Here is a 14,152-nt window from a genome sequence, read left to right as displayed (position 1 = left end):
AGCTCTCTGTTGTGTAACTGAACTCTCTGCTGTGTAACCCTGCTTTCTGCTGTGTAACTGTGCTCTCTGCTGTGTAACTGAACTTTCTGATGTGTAACCGTGCTCTCTGCTGTGTAACTGTGCTCTCTGCTGTGTAACCGTGCTCTCTGCTGTGTAACTGTGCTCTCTGCTATGTAACTGAGCTCTCTGCTGTGTTACTGTGCTCTCTGCTGTGTAACTGTGCTCTATGCTGTGTAACTGTGCTGTCTGCTGTGTCACTGTGCCTCTGCTATGTAACTGAGCTCTCTGCTTTGTAACTGTGCTCTCTGCTGTGTAACTGTGCACTCTGCTGTGTAACCGTGCTCTCTGCTGTGTAACTGTGCTCTCTGCTATGTAACTGAGCTCTCTGCTGTGTAACTGTGCTCTCTGCTGTGTAACTGTTCTCTCTGCTATGTAACTGAGCTCTCTGCTGTGTAACTGAGCTCTCTGCTGTGTAACTGAACTCTCTGCTGTGTAACTGAACTCTCTGCTGCGTAACTGAGCTCTCTGCTGTGTAACTGAACTCTCTGCTGTGTAATTGAGCTCTCTGCTGTGTAACCGTGCTTTCTGCTGTGTAACTGAGCTTTCTGATGTGTAACTGTGCTCTCTGCTGTGTAACTGAGCTTTCTGATGTGTAACTGAGGTTTCTGATGTGTAACCGTGCTCTCTGCTGTGTAACTGTGCTCTCTGCTGTGTAACTGAGCTTTCTGATGTGTAACTGTGCTCTCTGCTGTGTAACTGTGCTCTCTGCTGTGTAACTGTGCTCTCTGCTGTGTAACCGTGCTGGCTGCTGTGTAACTGTGCTCTCTGCTGTGTAACTGTGTACCCTGCTGTGTAACTGTGCTCTCTGCTGTGTAACTGTGCTCTCTGCTGTGTAACCGTGCTGTCTGCTGTGTAACTCTGCTCTCTGCTGTGTAACTGAGCTTTCTGATGTGTAACTGTGCTCTCTGCTTTGTAACAGAGCTCTCTGCTGTGTAACTAAGGTCTTTGCTGTTTAACCGTGCTCCCTGCTGTGTATCCGTACTCTCTACTGTGTAACTGTGCTCTCTGCTGTGTAACTGTGCTCTCTGCTGTGCAACTGAGCTCTCTGCTGTGTAACTGAGCTGTCTGCTGTATAACCGTCCTGTCTGCTGTGTAACTGTGCTCTCTGCTGTGTAACTGAGCTTTCTGATGTGTAACTGTGCTCTCTGCTGTGTAACTGAGCTCTCTTCTGTGTAACTGAGGTCTTTGCTGTTTAACCGTGCTCTCTGCTGTGTAACTGTGCTCTCTGCTGTGTAACCGAGCTCTCTGCTCTGTAACCGTGCTCTCTGCAGTGTAACTGTGCTCTCTGCTGTGCAACCGTGCTCTCTGCTGTGTAACTGTGCTCTCTGCTATGTAACTGAGCTCTCTGCGGCGTTACTGTGCTCTCTGCTGTGTAACTGTGCTCTCTGCTGTGTAACTGTGCTGTCTGCTGTGTCACTGTGCTCTCTGCTATGTAACTGAGCTCTCTGCTGTGTAACTGTGCTCTCTGCTGTGTAACTGTGCACTCTGCTGTGTAACCGTGCTCTCTGCTGTGTAACTGTGCTCCCTGCTATGTAACTGAGCTCTCTGCTGTGTAACTGTGCTCTCTGCTGTGTAACTGTTCTCTCTGCTATGTAACTGAGCTCTCTGCTGTGTAACTGAGCTCTCTGCTGTGTAACTGAGCTCTCTGCTGTGTAACTGAGCTCTCTGTTGTGTAACTGAACTCTCTACTGTGTAACTGAGCTCTCTGCTGTGTAACCCTGCTTTCTGCTGTGTAACTGTGCTCTCTGCTGTGTAACTGAACTTTCTGATGTGTAACCGTGCTCTCTGCTGTGTAACTGTGCTCTCTGCTGTGTAACCGTGCTCTCTGCTGTGTAACTGTGCTCTCTGCTATGTAACTGAGCTCTCTGCTGTGTTACTGTGCTCTCTGCTGTGTAACTGTGCTCTATGCTGTGTAACTGTGCTGTCTGCTGTGTCACTGTGCCTCTGCTATGTAACTGAGCTCTCTGCTGTGTAACTGTGCTCTCTGCTGTGTAACTGTGCACTCTGCTGTGTAACCGTGCTCTCTGCTGTGTAACTGTGCTCTCTGCTATGTAACTGAGCTCTCTGCTGTGTAACTGTGCTCTCTGCTGTGTAACTGTTCTCTCTGCTATGTAACTGAGCTCTCTGCTGTGTAACTGAGCTCTCTGCTGTGTAACTGAACTCTCTGCTGTGTAACTGAACTCTCTGCTGTGTAACTGAGCTCTCTGCTGTGTAACCGTGCTTTCTGCTGTGTAACTGAGCTTTCTGATGTGTAACTGTGCTCTCTGCTGTGTAACTGAGCTTTCTGATGTGTAACTGAGCTTTCTGATGTGTAACCGTGCTCTCTGCTGTGTAACTGTGCTCTCTGCTGTGTAACTGAGCTTTCTGATGTGTAACTGTGCTCTCTGCTGTGTAACTGAGCTTTCTGATGTGTAACTGTGCTCTCTGCTGTGTAACGGAGCTCCCTGCTGTGTAACTGCTCTCTCTGTCGTGGAACCGTGACTCTGCCGGTGACAGATCTTCACTGTGGTTGTGACAAATCATTACCTGTTGTGTAAATGTGTTCCCAGTTGTGGAACTATGATCCGTCTGAAGCAGAACCTTTCTCGGCCATTACTGAGACGAAATTTCATTTCCAGAGTTATTAAATGTTGTCACGAAAGGTGAGTTCAGGCCTCTGGATTCCCAGTCCAGCGACATAACCTTGTGTTCCTGTTATGAATACAATTCATTCAGCGTCAATATTTTCATGGAAGCGCCCAACACCCTAGGATTAAGGATCCCATGCTCCACCGACTGAGCTAGCCGGGCTGGTGCTGCACTATCTCTTAAACCTCTTCTGGAAGAGAGTTGCTGCGGTGCTCATTCGGAGTGTCAGTGCTGACTGGTTGGGCCGAATGGCCTACTTCTGAGCTGGATATTCTACGATTCTATGATACAAGGAGGTTGATGCGGTGGTGTCCTTCTGCCATACTGCCCACTCCTGACACCATGTAGAAATGCTGCTCTCTCAATGACTGGCGACCAAGGAGTTGTAATAAAAAATAACTGATTTAATAATTGAGCAGCTGCTGCTGGCTTGTGCTCTGACCGCGATCCGGGGAGAACTGCCGGAATCCCGACACGTGATCATGTTAGATGCGTCATCAGGTCATCATGTGACCATTCGGCCTGCACAATTCCAGAATGGAAAGTGTGGTCCTGTTCCATTTGAATTTCTAATAGATTTCCAATCAGTGGAATTGTGCGTTTAGGGAGCTGAGGTTTTCGATTCTCTCAAGGCTTCTCTCCAAATCCAATGGCCATTTTCCACGAAGATTCAACCCCTCCTCACGTAAACCACGGGGCCCCGTTGATCGTTTGAATACAACAACTTCCTGGAGTGATTCCAGGCTGGTTTTAGAATGAATTCCATCGACCAAATTATTAATGAATGACTCACTGGACCCAGCTGCGATGGCCGAGTGGTTAAGGCGTTGGGATTGAAATCCATTGGGGTTTCCCCGCGCAGATTCGAGCTCTGCTCGCAGCGACTGTGATTCGAGATGTTTGTTGAATTCCCCGCGCCAGCCGTTGAGTCGGGAATGAATCGGATTGTTTGTAAATGAACGGTTTGAACCTCTATCGAGTTTAGTCAGATATTTAACATTTTTTGGGAAACTGAACGAAATATAAAGAATCTCGCACTCAAAACAACAATCAATAAATAATAACGTTTCCTGCAACGTTTGGAAGGAGAAGCAGCAACGACAGCGAATGGAAACGTGGTTCGGTTTCATTCAGGTGAATGTATTTCTGGGTAAAAAGATCGTGGTAGAAATGGAACATATTTTATCTCTCTATCTGTTTCTTTATTTCTTTCTCTCTCCCTCACTCACTGTTTTTGTGCTTCTCCGGGGACTGATTGGATACACAGTGAAACTCAGCCCCATCTCATCCCAACTCTTTTGGACGAATACGTCCTGGTGATGGACGGTCCTGAATCAGTGGAAGAATCGACAAACTATTCCATTCTTGGCTCTGTGAGAAGTTCCATTCCTGGTTGTGAGGTGGTTCTGGGATAAAGGGATCGAGAGAGAACGAGGTGACTGCAGTCTGACTCTTACTCTGAAAACCAGTTAGTGCGCCCTTGTACAAAGTGGATGTGTCTGAGAACAGGAGGAAAGCAGATCATGGGCCTGTGATTGATTTTGTTGAGCCGGACCTTGAAAAGTGAAGCAGACTTCTAACCAGTCGGTGCCTGTCTGAGAACTGGTAAGGAATTACGGCTGACATTGAAACGGTTCATCTTGAATTAGTTTCAGCAAATCGATTCTTTCAGAGGTGTTGGTGTGTTGTTTTCAGAGACACTGTCATAGTTTCTGAAAATATGACTTCTGCTTGTTTTTGTTTTGTTCAGTAATTAGGGGAATCTATTTGGAGCGGGTGCAGTTGGTCAATATCTGTGCCTCTTGCTTGGCAGCTCCCGGGAAGCAGCAGCTCCATTCCTATCGAGATCTGTGGACACAATCAGGAGACCCAAACTATTGCGCACTGCTGCCATCTCCTGGCTGAAAGCAAGTTGTGCAACAAGGTAACGATGTATTCGTGACACGTTTCAATTGGAGCAAAATAACATTAACATGTTTAAATATTATCATTGTAGTAATCACATTTAAATCCCCAGATATCTGATTTCTGACTGAGCGACCCAGCTCATCCCGATCTATCGGAAAATGAAAGATTCCCATTACAGCCATATTGGTTACAAGAATATCCAATCTCTGATTTCAAACATTCCCCCGCTTCATTGTTTGTGTATTCGTTCTGTAAATACAGAGGGGGTGACATTACCCGGGGACAGGTGGTGGTATAGTGGGGACTGTCCCAGCATTTGACCCAGCTTCAGTTCCTGGCCATCACAGTGGTGAATTATTTAATTAAATATCGCAGGTCAGGACGGAAAAGGAGGGGACACTCCTCATATAAAATTCACCAACTGTTCTCATCACCCATGGGTTTCTTATCTAATAACCAGCATCAATTTGTTTTGCGTGGAAACATGGTTTAAATAAACAACAATCTTCAACATTAATAACTAAGTTCTCAGTCTGAAACAAGAGTAAATAGGTGGGTTAAAGGGGCCAGAAATACGAGCCACGCGAAGTTCCGTTTACAGAATGAGCTTAAAACACTCCTAGTGGCTGAATAAATAAATCACTAAGTAAGTTACATAATTAATACCAGTAAATAGTTATTACTGAAACAGGATAAAAAGAGCTGCACCAGGACACAAGGACAAGGTAAGGTCTCAGATCAGAGTAAGAGTCCTATGTAATGACACACAGAACATCAGAAATAAATTGCATAACTACATTTATTGCGGACTGGTGCCATCTCCTGACTGAACGGGAGCCGTGTGACACGGACACTTTCATTCAGGGGCGTTTTAAATTGGAGTGAAATGCACGCAAACAACATGAATTTCTTTCTGCTCACTGTGCCCAGTTATAGTGATCTGTATTAAACAGCAGGAGCGGGACCCGCAGTCTTCACCTTCTTTTAAAAGAATTTAGAGTAACCAAATCATTTTTCCCAATTAAGTGGCAATTTAGCGTGGCCAATCCACCTGGTTTGCACATCTTTGGATTCTGCGGACGGAACCCACGCAAACACGGGAGAATGTGCAAACTCCTCACGGACAGTGACCCAGAGCTGGGATCGAATCTGGGACCTCGTCGCCGCGAGGCAGTAGTGCTAACCACAGTACCACCGTGCTGCCCTCACAGTCTTCACCTTCCCGGTGAGTCTGAATTTCAGTTTGGGGGTTTCAGAGAGAGCGGATGATATTGTGCAAACTGAAGTCACTTTTCCTGTGAATGGAGCCGGTTAGAGAGCCGTGGCCGGCCTGAGAGTCCCCGAACCCTGGGTCAGTGGGATCCTGGAGACAAGGCAGGTCCCAGAGAAAGGGAAATAGATTAGAGATAGAGGGCGGATAGGAAAAGCGAGGAAGAGTGAGAGGGGGGAAAGGAGGTGAGTGACACAATGGGTGATATTGTGAGAGGAACAGATGGAGGGAACTGGAGGTAGGGAGGCAGCTGGAGGCAGGATTCCCCTTTATTTATCCTGATCATTACCACTTCAAATAATTCGAAAAGATTGTCATGCATGATGTGCCCTTCTTGAAGCCATGCTGAATCTGTTTCATTATGTTATATATTGCTAAATGTTCTGCTATTATATCCTTTATAATAAGAACATAAGAACTAGGAGCAGGAGTAGGCCATCTGGCCCCTCGAGCCTGCTCCACCATTCAATGAGATCATGGCTGATCTTTTGTGGACTCAGCTCCACTTTCCGGCCCGAACACCATAACCCTTAATCCCTTTATTCTGCAAAAATAATGTACTCTAACAGTTTCCACATGACAGATATTATGCTAACTAGCATTTAGTTATCTGTTTCTGTCTCCCTCCCTTTTCGAATAAGGGTGTTATGTTGGCAGTTTTCCATAAAGAACAGTACAGCACAGGAACAGGCTCTCCGGCACTCCAAGCCTTCGCCCATTATGATGCCTGTCTGAAGTAAACACGCTGCGATTTTCCAGAATTTAAGGATTCATGGAAGATTTTCACCAGTGCATCCTTTTCATCGATGAGAAGTTGGTAAGAAGGTTCTGAATGTGCAGCCTGGTTTGCAATATTGGAAATACATCTTCCGGAAGGACACTCTTCACCACTGATACCACTCCAGTCAATCTCCACTGCACAATCTCCTCGGTCTTGGCGGTTTTCCAAAGGATTTGTTTGAACCCTCGCAAGGATCTAACAATCCACAGGAATGCCATATGACTCCAATTCTTTGAATCCCATCTATCAAAGCAATTTTGATAAAAGGAGGTAATGACACATTATAGACAACGACATGCTTCCTTCAATGTTAATCTCCTTAATGACATCAAATACAATTGGCCTGAAATCTCTATTGAATAAATAATCAGCAAATTCTGCAGTCAGTCCAGGAACAACCCGCGCCTTCATTCCACATATTGTTACTTTCATTTCCCTAATCCTACTTCTTTATCACAAAGGTTTCTTTAAACTCCCTTCAATAAAAGTGCTCACTGTCCTCATCGACCATTCGTAATTGTTTTCTTTTGTCTCAAACTTATGTCAAAGAGGAACGAGAACGACTGGCTGTAGGTAATGTTCACATGTCATGTGGACGAGATGTGATGCAGCTGAGGATGCTGAGTGATGTAATAGTGGACATTGTGAAGTTACTGGCCAGAAACGTCCGAATTCTATTTGTGTTTTTAATGGACAGCTACAATCCACTTGTTTATTCCAGGACACAACAATGAATAAAGTGAATCAGTGCTGAACAGTTTCTAACATCCCAATCCTCCAGCGTGTTCTTATTGACAAACCGGTCCTGGATTGAAGTTTTTTGCTTAAAGAATGAGACCACCGCCTCCTGGGAATACAGGAGCGATCCCTCGAGGACCTGAGCTGTAAATGTGAAATTCAGTGAAAGGATTTCATCCTCCGTACGGAATCTGATCACCACCTCAACCCCAACATTCAGCTTGAGTGGGCAGGCAAGACAATTTCCTTCCCCCAGCCCCCCACACAGACTGGGTAATATCCCAAACTCGTATCCTGCTATTATCACATTGCTCCACAACATCGCTCTCTTCCCAAAACTCCAGGAATCTCACCCCAAATCCACAAACCTATTATTCTGTATTCAAACAACATCTTGTCCCCTGACTAAGTTCATCCTGGGAAGAGAGGTTTGGTATTCCGAGTTCCTCTGCAGATATCCGGTTTTTGTTTAATGACCAAAAGAGGCCTAAAACCTGAAAGAAAGCCTCTATCATAGCCCTGTGAGCATGTCTCAAATAGACGGTGCAGCCAATACCCGCAGAGTAGATAACAATGGAGAGAACTGTGAGGAATTTCAGCGTCAACATTCGGTGGAAATAAAGGATTCAAAAGAAAACATTATTTTAACTACTGAACAGATTCTCTGGGAGCAGGACTGAAGTCAAAGGGGAAAATCCAGCTGATTTCTAGTCGAAAGCATTTACCATTGGACTGAATTCAGTCCTTGTGTTAAAATGTCTGTAAATTATCCACTGGAAAGTGAAGGACAATTTAAACCGGCAATTCTGGAAGAAAGACAGATTTTGCGCTGTTGTATTCTTTGTGGAGAATTACAGAACAACGAGATCTCGGGGTATAAGTTCGGAGCGCCTTGTAGGTAAAGTCGCAGGTGGACAGGGTGGTGAAGAAGCCATTCAGCATGCTCGGTTTTATTGGTCAGGATATTGAATATTGACGCTGTATAAGACATTGGTAAGGGCACGCACGAAATACTATGTTCAGTTCTAGTCACCCTATTATGGGAAGTATATTGGTAAACTAGAAAGAGTCCCGAAGAGATTTACGAGGATGCTACCAGGACTTGGTCCCCTGGGTTATAAGCAGAGACTGGACAGGCTTGGATTTTTCCCCTGGAGCGTCGGAGGCTTCGAGGTGAACTGATAGAGGTCTATAAAACAATGAGGAGCATAGATCAGGCAGATAGGCAACATATTTTCCCAAAGGTAGAGGAGCCTAAAGGGCATAGGTTTAAGGTGAGAGGGGAGAGATGCCAAAGAGACCAGAGAGGATGTGCTTTCACGCGGATGGTGGTGAGCATCCGAAATGGGCTGCCAGAGGCAGTGTAGAATCGGTACAATGTTTTCCTGTAAAATACAATGAGATATTTACCTGGGCAGGGTGGATATAGAGGGACATGGATCAAATATGGGCAAGTGGGACTAACTTGGTGATAGAAACTGGGCATCATGGACAAGCTGGGCCGAAGGACCTGTTTCCATGCTGTAAACATCTATGACTCTGTGACTTTATGGAGGAAGTGTTCAATCACACAGATCAGGTCAAACGCAGTGACACTCTGCTGGGATTGATCTAAGCTACAGAGTGTGAGGATGTTTAGCTGAACAAACCGGAATGCTTGAAATATTTTACGGTTCCGTGGTATCACTGACAAGAGAAATAGTTAACATTTCAGATCCTGACCTTTCATTGGAACGACCTATTCCACCGTCCACAGAAGCTGCCGGATCAGCTGAATATTTGCAGCATTTTCTGTCTTTGTTCCAGATTTGCAGCATCCACAGTATTTTGCTTTAGGGTCAAAGGACAATGAGTTGCCTTTCCTGCACTGAGGGTTATTGCAGGTCTCTCTGGCTGTGATTATCACTGATTATCCATCTCTGGGACCTTTATTAATCAATAAGACTGCCGTTTGTGGAGGGTTTCTGAAATCCTGTCAGGGAGCTGGAGTTAAAATACACGGAGCCCTTACTCAATCTAAATGTAGGGCAGAAGAGTCTCGAGGTGCTCAACGACCAGCCCAGTTTGTTTGTTCCTGTGAATACAACAGGATATAAACATAGACAGCTGCAAACACATGTTGCATTTCATTCATAAAGTCATCGAATCAGACAGCAGAGAAATGGCCCTTCAGCCCATCGCATCTGTGCCGGTCAAAAACAACCACCGAACCATTCTCATCCCATTCCCCAGCACTTGGAACATCGCCTCGTGTACCCTGGGATCGCAATTGCCCATCTAAACACTTCTTAGATATTATGAGGGTCTCTGCTCCACCAGCCTTTCAGGCAGCGAGTTCCAAACTCCCGCCTCCCTCCAGGGAAAGAGGTTTTCCAATAAACGGTTTCACAAGAAAAGCCTCTGCACTCAGGAGCTGAAAAGGGAGAGATGACCCCTCTGTCATCTTGTACTCTGTGCCGCTATTAATAAAGTCATGACACTGTTTGATTTATAAACGACTCTTACAGCCTGCCCTGTCACCTTCAATGATTTGTACACATGTCCCGCTGTTCCTGCACTCTTTCTTGTAAATAGACACTTTATTTTATATTGTTCTCTTCTGTTCTTCCTACAAAAATAAATCACTTCATTCCTTGTCTGCTACATGTCCTCCCATTGCACCAACCTGGCTGTGTCCTTCCGGAGTTTTAGTAGAATTTCTGTAGCGCTTTTTTGCAACCATAGGGCGGCCCAAAACATTTCCAGGCAATGAAGTAGTTTTGAAATGTCGTCACTGTGCGAATTACTGAACTTTTGAACTGCCTGTTGGACAACTACAGAAATCCTCATATGTGGAGGGGAAAGCGCTGCAGGTGTGGCTCTGTGCCGCAACGGATAGCGCGTTGGACTTCTAGTCGCTGACGTGATGAGACATTCAAAGGTTGTGGGTTCGAATCCCATCAGAGTCGGATTTTCTGCTTGAAGAAATCAGTAACAGGTTTATCAATGTTCCGAGATAAGTGTAACTGCCGTCCCGAACTTCCTTCTGAAAAGTGACTCCAGTCACTCTCCGCTTTCCCATCTGAGCAAAAAATATTTGTAAGCTGCTGACCAGAGTCACTCTGTTCCCTCCTCAGACAGATTGCAACCTGGGCAGATATATCAGCGGGCAGTTTGTTCCTCACAGGCAGCTCCAAACAAGGATAATGTGAATCGACACCACTGAATGCTCACACCAACACGTTTATCTCAGCTGTAATGAACAGCTCATGTTGCAGCTTTAGATCAGACAGTGGAGGATTATCACAGGCGCTCTGTCAGACTGCATGTTCCTTCAGACAGGTTTCCGACTGGACACATGGAATGAGCGGCCGTGTGAACATTAGTGGTTCAGGGGGAGATTTCTCACTTACCAGACTGGAGTTTCGATTCCATTCCCAGACCTTTCTCTTTCCTTGTCCTCTTGCTCATTTGCACTTTTCGTTGTTCCATCAATGGTGGCCGCGTCTTCAGCTGTCTGAGCCTTGAGCTCTACAATTCATTCTAGAAAAATCTCCAGCTGTCTCTCCGCCGTCCAAGTGCAAAATGAATGAATGCAATTAGAAGCAAAAGACAAACAAACGGACGGGCAAGACACACTCCAAACAAAATGGAGAGAGATTTTATAATCTAAAATTACTGAGCTCGATGTTGAGGACGGAATTCTGTGGGAGGCTACTTAAATGTTGAGGTGGTTTTACTCGAGTTTCCGTTAATCTATATTGGAACACGGATGACCAAGGACAGAAAGGTGAGAGTGGGCAGGTGGAGAATTGAAATGACAAGTGGCAGGAAACTCAGAGTCAGGATTGTGGATTGACAGAGATTTCTCAAAGCGGTCACAGACTGTTATTTGACCTGTTGAAGTCGATGAGACCAAATTGTGGCAGCAAATACAGGAGCTTAAACTGAAAAGCACAAGTGTCTCACTGGTTCACTTGGGATGAGTGTTTTGGGCCCTTGGATAATGAGGAGGCAGGAGGTAAAAAGGCAGGAGTTGCATCTCCTGCACTTGCAAAGAAAGTTGCAGATAGAAAGTGAGCGGATATTGGCGGTGGAGCAGCGGTGCGGAGGGGATTGTCCCTTCAGTCTGGTGAATGGGGAGAGCAGGGGAGGGTGTTTTTGATGATGTCATAAATGGTCCCTGGGATACAGAGACTGACGGGCTGCAAGGTGAGAACAAGCGGCACCAAATCAGTTCAGCTCGACTTACACAGGACACACAATGTCAGTAACGAAAAGATCTTTTGGGATAAGAGCAAGTGTTTTGCAACATCGTTCACTTTTATTTCCATTTCCCACCTTAGCCGCTTTTCCTAAAAATGTTGGCAGCGGTTGGATTTCCACCCGCATCCTCGAAGAGACTGAAACCTAAACCCATCTCCTCAGACCGCTCGGCCTCGCTATCCTAAAGGTTCATTGTTTCTGATACTGGTGACTGGTGATTGGCATCTTGCTGTTTATCAGCTGAGTCCAGGATTTCACATTGAGAGAGAAGGAACTGATCCAATCACAGAGCTGGAACGCTGCTTCCAGTTTTCTCCCCACAGATGATGTTTAATTCTGAGCATTTCCAGCATTTCCTGTGTTTATTATTTATGATTTTCAGCATTTGAAGTAATTTGCTTTGTGATTTGTGAACATTCTGAGCTGAGTTCAGGGGACTCGGTTTCCAAAATATTTTAAAAGTTATTTGACGGGATGTGGGTGTCGCTGAATCCGTCAACATTTATTGTCCAAAATTAATTACCCTTAAGAATTTGGCGGTGACGTGAATCTTGAGCCACTGCAAGTCCATGTGGTGTATGTACACACACAGTGCTGTTAGGGAGGGAGTTCCGGGATTGTGAAACAGCCACAGAAAGGGTGATATATTTCCCAGGATGGTATGTGTCTCGGAGTGGAACTTGCAGGTGGTCGCTGTTTCTCTGTATCTGCTCCCCTTGTGTTTCCAGGTGAGAGGTCCCGCGGGTTTGGATGGAGCCTCACGGAGGAAAAGTCAATATTAGGGGTGGGATTCGAACACACGCCTTCAGAAAAGTCTGCGACCTGAACACTCGGCCACACTGGGAAAAACATGGGTAACAGCAAATTCCTGCGGATGCTGGAATCTGAAACGAAAGAGAAAGTGCTGGAAAATCTCAGCAAGTCGAGCAGCATCTGTAGGGAGAGAAAAGAGTTAACGTTTCGAGACCAATGACTCGGCTTTGACAAAGGGTCATTGGACTCGAAAGGTTAGGTCTTTTCTCTCCCTACAGATGCTGCCGGACCTACTGAGATTTTCCAGCATTTTCTCTTCCGGCCACGCTGACACACTGATGTGATCAACCGGTGAAGTGGGGATTGGGCCAAGCCGACTCGATGAGCCTCCTCTTGCACTGGAGGGGCTATGTGATAACTTAAACATGGTGAAAGCGGCAGCACCCGGACACAAGGACAAGGTAAGGTCTCAGGCCAGAGTAAGTGTCCTATGTGATGACACACAGAACATCAGAATTAAATTGGAGAAATACATTTATGGTGGACTCGTGCCATCTGGTGGCTGAACGGTAGCAGTGCGACACGGATACATTCATTCAGGAGCATTTTAAATTGGAGGGAAATAAGCTCCGCAGAGATTTCGTCAGTGAGCGTTGGTGGTATAGTGGTGAGCATAGCTGCCTTCCAAGCAGTTGACCCGGGCTCGATTCCCGGCCATTGCAGTAGCAATTTGGAAGCGAACTTTTGCGCGACTTCGTGTGTTTCAAACCGAGAAAGAGAATCAGTTTCTAACTCAGAATTTAGGCGCAATTAGGGAGTGGAGTGAAATAAGTAACTTTCTCATCATTTTTAATATTGTTTCAATATGGACAGTGTTCCACTATTCACCCACAAGCCGTCAAACAACAGCTAAAAGCCGCAGCTTTTTCACTTCACCCTCATGAAGTGGACCAAAGAGAGACACAACAGACACGTTACAGACCAGGATGGGATTTGAAGCCACGTGTACAGAGCACAATGGATTATTGTGCATCACCTTAACCACGTGGTACAGCTGCTTTACTTCAGGGCCCTTTAATAACCCTCAATCTAACTTCCTTGAGTTTGTTTCGCACAGTTGCTGATGTACAGAACACAGTCAAAGTGTAAATAAATAAAAATAATCTCTGAGTTAATTTGCGCTTGCGGCGCAACGGGAGCGCGCCTGACTCCAGGTCAGAAGGTTGCGTTGAAATCACATCAGGCGCACGGAATTTTTCTGCAGCCGGTTGCAGGAATTTCTCTCTGTGTGGGAATGTTCTCGAAATGACTCCATTCAAAAGCACGATGCAGGTAATATATTTCATATTTACCCGCTTGAGCAAATTTCTCAAATATCAGGAAATTCAAAGTCGTCCTGTTGAAGCAGAATGACAGTGAGTTCAGGAAGAAATGTTGACAAACAACAGCAATTTCTTTCTGCTCACTGTACACAGTTATAGTGATCTGTATTAAACAGCAGGAGCGGGAACCGCAGTCCGCAGTCTTCACCTTCACGGTGAGTCTGAATTTCCGTTTGGGGGTTTCAGAGAGAGTGGATGTCATTCCGGAAACTGAAGTCACTTTTCCTGTGAATGGAGGCGGATAAAGAGCCCTGACCGACCTGAGAGTCCCCGAGCCGCCATGAATCTTCACAGCTCACAGGGTGAAGGGCTTTTCCACTTTGAAAATGACCATGTCCGGCAGCTGGAGCTTTCCCTTGTATTTTCTGGGATCTGGGAAAGAGCGGA

At 45.7% G+C, this 14,152-nt stretch overlaps 3 non-coding genes across 3 annotated transcripts; all 3 read left to right on the top strand.

The window, feature by feature from the left end:
- Positions 1 to 3,489: 3,489 nt before the first annotated feature.
- On the top strand, positions 3,490 to 3,571 carry trnas-uga (transfer RNA serine (anticodon UGA)). The gene has a single exon. It is a non-coding gene; the product is annotated as a tRNA-Ser (tRNA).
- A 6,670-nt stretch (positions 3,572 to 10,241) lies between these two features.
- On the top strand, positions 10,242 to 10,333 carry trnar-ucu (transfer RNA arginine (anticodon UCU)). The gene is given in 2 exon segments: positions 10,242 to 10,278; positions 10,298 to 10,333. It is a non-coding gene; the product is annotated as a tRNA-Arg (tRNA).
- Positions 10,334 to 13,033: 2,700 nt separating this feature from the next.
- Positions 13,034 to 13,105, top strand: trnag-ucc (transfer RNA glycine (anticodon UCC)). Its single transcript has one exon. It is a non-coding gene; the product is annotated as a tRNA-Gly (tRNA).
- Positions 13,106 to 14,152: the final 1,047 nt, after the last annotated feature.

The sequence above is a fragment of the Scyliorhinus torazame genome, chromosome 24 (genome assembly GCF_047496885.1).
Source record: "Scyliorhinus torazame isolate Kashiwa2021f chromosome 24, sScyTor2.1, whole genome shotgun sequence".
Classification (NCBI taxonomy): domain Eukaryota; kingdom Metazoa; phylum Chordata; class Chondrichthyes; order Carcharhiniformes; family Scyliorhinidae; genus Scyliorhinus; species Scyliorhinus torazame.
The sequence above is the reverse complement of the archived record's forward strand: the minus strand, read 5'-3'. Positions and strand labels throughout refer to the sequence as shown.